Source organism: Dermacentor silvarum, chromosome 1, assembly GCF_013339745.2.
Source record: "Dermacentor silvarum isolate Dsil-2018 chromosome 1, BIME_Dsil_1.4, whole genome shotgun sequence".
Lineage (NCBI taxonomy): Eukaryota > Metazoa > Arthropoda > Arachnida > Ixodida > Ixodidae > Dermacentor > Dermacentor silvarum.
The window spans coordinates 332,620,877-332,626,149 of record NC_051154.1 but is presented as its reverse complement, the minus strand read 5'-3'; positions in this window follow the sequence as shown (position 1 = coordinate 332,626,149).

Sequence of the window (5,273 nt, the reverse complement as noted above, 5' to 3'; positions counted from 1 at the left end):
GGTATCATGTTTGTTATGACTAATGTGCTCACATTTTATATGTCGAAGATGGCACAATTCAGCCGCCGCTTCATGCTGATTAATCGAGGAAATTCTGCGGCATTGCCATTCGCTACCGAGCGTCCACTGTCTCCCAACATTTCTTGCACGTTTATTACTAGTCGCCAATATATAACTCTTCATTTGCAGCCTTATAAAGAAATGTCTATGCATACTATGCGTTGTCAAGTAACGTTTTTGACCAGAATATATACGTTGATGACAAAAGTAGCAGGCTACATTTAGTGCAAGCGGAATTTTATTTACCACGGCAGCATACATGTGGAGGCACGAGCACCCGTCCGGGAGGTACCCGCACGTGGATTCACGGTGACGTGTTCGAGGATGGTTGCAATAATGAGGCCTATTACGCTCTGTGCAGCCGCTAAACTGGAAGGCGGGAAGTTAGATGGTGGTAGTGGATAGCCGAACACGCAACGATGCTCAGTGAGTGGTTGTCGACAAGAAGCTTCAGCGCCTAATGCGGCGTCGGTTGTGTGCCAAGCCTCGTGAGTAGTACTTTGAGCCTCCCGACGTGCAGGAAGACCCGACCTTGGCTCAGCAAGTGGGTGGACTATTCGGAAAATTATGGACTCGGCTACGATTTATGTGACATCATATTTGGCGTCAACTTTATCGACAACACACCGGCCTCCTTGAAATTCTGGGTAGGGTACGATGAACAGTTTACATCTCATATCACTTTCGCGGCTAGTTCATTTGCTTCTTGATGTTATAGCGCAGTAAAAGGAAGCCTTATCTTTCTCTCGTCCGCTAAACTTTTCGAGCGATCACTTTTATTAGATGGACTATTGTCAGCGACAATAAGTTTAACGTGCTTGAACATATATTGGTTAATCACCTAGTTATTCTTGTTGGATTGTTCTTTTGTGGGCTTACATGCCGCTATGTGTATGCACTCATTATTATTAGTCCATAAGAACGCTCGCGCAGTTCGTGCTCCCTCCCCCTTTTTTGATGCACCGTGAAGTCATGCTGTAGGGTCTCAAAGGTCTCTCGAGAGGTATGAGCTAAGCATTGGGCTCCACGGGGTTGGAACTTCGCTTTGCAGAGTTGCCAATAATGACAGGGTTTCAGATAGGATGAGATATTCTGTATCATCGTACTACAGCTAAATCTCTATTTAATCATCCAGTAGGTCGTCCAGCATCCATCATGACAACCGGATTCCGGAGTAGCTTGACGCAGTAGCAAAATTTAGTTTCATATTCTTCACGGGTACGCGCAGCCTACCCTATTTTAGAATAATCTCGTCTGTGCCGCCCCACAATATATGGGTGACATACGTGTATTCATCCTGCTTTCTTATTGACAGGATTGACAGGGCGTGTGCTCCTGGCAATTCCTCTCCTGGCTTATGGACGGCATCGAAAGCAAGCTGTAGCATTTTGTTAAACTACCTGGCCATTCTTCCTTTATGTTACAAAAGATTACGAATGCACGTCGGTGCGTGGTTGTCGGCGAATATGCTGAAGTGTTTGCCTTCCAGTTACATCCTGAAATATCGAAGGGTCATTACGAAGGTCAACGCTCATTTTTCCGTCATTGGGTAGTTAACCTCTGCCTTAGGGGGTGAATGTCTATGAGTAATAGCGGGTCCCTTTGAGCTCTCTCTTCAGATGCTAACTGTCGTTACGCTTGTATAGCGCAGAGCCAGTACCATAATGGGAAGCGTCTGTGTTTAGTACTTCAAAAAATCCGGTATTCTCAGCCCCGGTCCAAAATATATAGTTTTTACGAGGTGATGATAGGTTTATTTGCATTCATTAGTCCTAACAAATGGAGTATCTTTTTGCGTCAGTAATGTTAGACATTTTATCTTCAGTGCGTAGTTTTTTTACAAAAGCTCCAAAGTGTTCAGCGAGACCCAAGAAGAATCGAAGAAAATTCAAGTCATGCTGAGAGATGGGCTTGACGGATTCTTCTTTTTTGCCTTTTGTTTGTCTATCAAACACTTTCCCTAGGAAGAGAGCGGTGTCCCTAAAGAATTCGCTCTTATTTAATTTAATCTTTAGCGTAGCTTTGCTAACTGTGACTGTGAAGTTTTGTAAGTGACTAACCAATGCAAACCTTTATTCATCATCGGTGGGCAGAATTGTAACCCCAGATGCAAAGGTAGATGTGAATGGTCGAACAATTTCAGTATCTACTGAGCCTTGTAACTATTCTTTTAGGCATTTTCTTTTGTCGAAAGACATCCCATAGAGCCTTCTTCTAACAGTTGTTTTGCCGCTGAGCTTCAACGAAACCTCACATAAGGGCACGTTACAATGCATATCAGCTCCAGGTACCGTGTCGGTATATCTGAACTCTCTTTGACAAACTTGAGACATGATTATGAGTCTGCACTAACATTGATCCGTTATGTTCAAACCGGTCTATTTACTACAACTTTCTACCCGCCGTGGCTGCTTAGTGGCCATGGTGTTGAAACACTGAGCACGATGTCGCGGGATCGCATCCCGGCCACGGCGGCCGCATTTCGTTGGGGGCGAAATGCAGAAGCACCTGCGTATTTAGATTTAGGTGTACGTTAAAGAACCCCATGTGGTCAAAATTATTCCGGAGTCCCCCACTACGGCGTCCCTCATAACCAGACCATGATTTTAGCACGTAAAACCCATCACTCTCTCTGTTCTTCGGTTCTTTTCATTACGCCTCCTACCTTCATTTTTGCTGGTTTGGGGCTGCGCTACGAGCCTAAAACTGATAATTCCATTTTTACACGACTTTCTCACGCCATAAGATATTTATATTCGATTGCTTCATGTCAGGACGTGCCAGTATATAAGTAAATTGGCGTCATGAACGAGAGGCGTTTCTATAGTTCTGTTGGCATGTTTGAAATTGCACGTGCGCATGTGTCTATTTGACCAGTACTCGAGCACCTCTGTCGTAAATGTTTACTTTGACAGAACTGTCGTGGAATATTTGCTCTTGCGGAATGAGTAGTGAATAAACAATGCTAGCTTATGCTCCGGTGTCGATTAATAGATGACGATGTTTTTGTTGACGCTCATCTGTGCGTAGCGTATAGGCCTACCGTCGACATCGCCAAGTGACCACTTCCATTCCGTGTCTCCAAAGAGAAATAAAAGTCGGGGGGTACCGAATATTTTACTTGTCTAGGGCCTCGAGTCGATTCATTGGCTGAGTCCATTCCAGCATAAATCACTGTAGTACTGCCGCTCTATGATGCCTGTTCTTCTGGCGAGCAAATGATATAGCTTCTGCTGTCGATGTTACTTTCTTGGGCATTGGCTACTAGAATTTCGTCTTGCAGGGAATGTGAGAGTTAATCCAATGTCACATGTGCTCTTATCATGACTAGCTGCTGATAATTATCTGTCATTCCAAGAATAACCACTGGCAGCATTGATGATTCCCGCAGGAAGGGATCGGGGTGTTGCAAGAGCAAGCGTTTCTGGCATTAGTATTCGATGACGGATCCTTCTCAGTGCTCTGAGCCCATTGCATCCGAACATTTTGTATAATTGCAAGCGAAGGTTCGCAGAAACCTATCTCCCCCTTCAACCCATGATGCATCTGTGTTGATAGGTATGCACAAGTCGAACCACTTCGCATTTCTGAAAAGGGAACGGCGCATATTCTCGATGTGGTCACAGTGCGAGGTGCATTCGTTCTGCGAACATGCAAGTTCATAAAAGTAAAGCCCTATTGAGGGGTTTGATGACGTACCATCGAAATTATCTGGCTTGACAATTTCTTGCAATTTCTGTCTTGTTGATCTGGGCACTCATAACAGTACAGTCGCTACGCTTGCTGTTGTTGATGTTGCTTAGTGTATTCTATGAGTTGGCCGGCTGCTGGTGTTTATCTTTTACCCAAAATTAATACTATAAATGTGAATCCAGCGTTGGAAGTTTGTCACATATATATTCACTTTGACTGAGCGCATTGGTTCGGATTTATCGAGCGCTGATTGCCTCTATAGGCTAAGAAGGGCAAGAAACCCGATTTGCTAGCCTTTTCAGGTAACTCGAAGGCATTTTCTCTAGCTTTCTGGTCGCTCCTAACCATAAGACAACCGTGTTGATGTCGGCCGATGGTAATGTTCCCTACGTGGTTCAACCCTGTCTGCGCCGAAATGGAACATTATTCAAACGTAACTAATCTGGCTGCCTCTTCATTCTCTTTTCTTAATTTTGCCTGACCTGCCCCTTTCTGACGTCTCTTTCACAAGCGTTACATGATTAAACTTCTTTTACTGCGTCTTGTTTAAATTTTACTCCCTAGGTAATTTGTTCGACTCTGCCAGTTCCGACAAAGTCTAAATACTTCAAGTGGACTGTATTAACATAACGCGCAGTCAAGAAAAAAAAAGAGAGACGGAAGGAATGTAACTGATAAAAGCGCTTGTTTGAGACTACGCTGGATAAGGGAAAATGCTTTGAAACATCACAGCGGAATGAAGGAAGATGCGGAGACTGCATGCACCCGCGCATAGCATCACGCAGTAAAAGGCGTTGGCACAGGCGAGACGCCTAAAAAAATTCTGGCAGGATCCATTTCACGACGAATGGCGACAGTGAGGGGATGAGCTATGATGCAATGTAGCGACCCACCATATAGCTCAATTCTTCGTGTCTGAGTAGCTGACTTCTTCAACACACGTCTTCACTGCTCTGTATGGCGCAACAGTTTTCGTTCAGTTCACTGTTGACTTCACCTTTTTTCTCCATACTTGGCCGCTTTTGATGCCGACTTTATCACTTCTTTGTAGCAGACTTTCATCTTTCTCTTGCGATCCTCGCTTCTCTAATCTTGTTTTTCTTGTCTATCCTGGTACCTCCCGAATAACACACACCCGTTCTGGAGAATTCGTCAGGAATGTTCACCTGCCTAACTGGTGTCGAAAAATTCGAGATTCAGCCCTTGTACCCTTTTATTATTCGTAGTGTTTCCGTGGTGTAATGTTTGCGCCTTGCGCGCGGTCAAGTGTACATTTGCGAGGCTGGTTGCAACGTTAATATAGGTTTGTTGGAAGGCAAGCTCTCACAAGTCTGGTTGTCGCACGTATGTTTGCTTGCCATTATTTCGCGACCCTAAAATGCTTTCACACCACAGCGATCCGCTCGCTATAGAAATTATCGAGGCGTTTCCCTTCGCCTAATTTATACCTACGCATGTCGCAAGCAGCACAAGTCACGCTGCATGAGCACTACATATCATTCTAGGAAGCCGCGCATAAA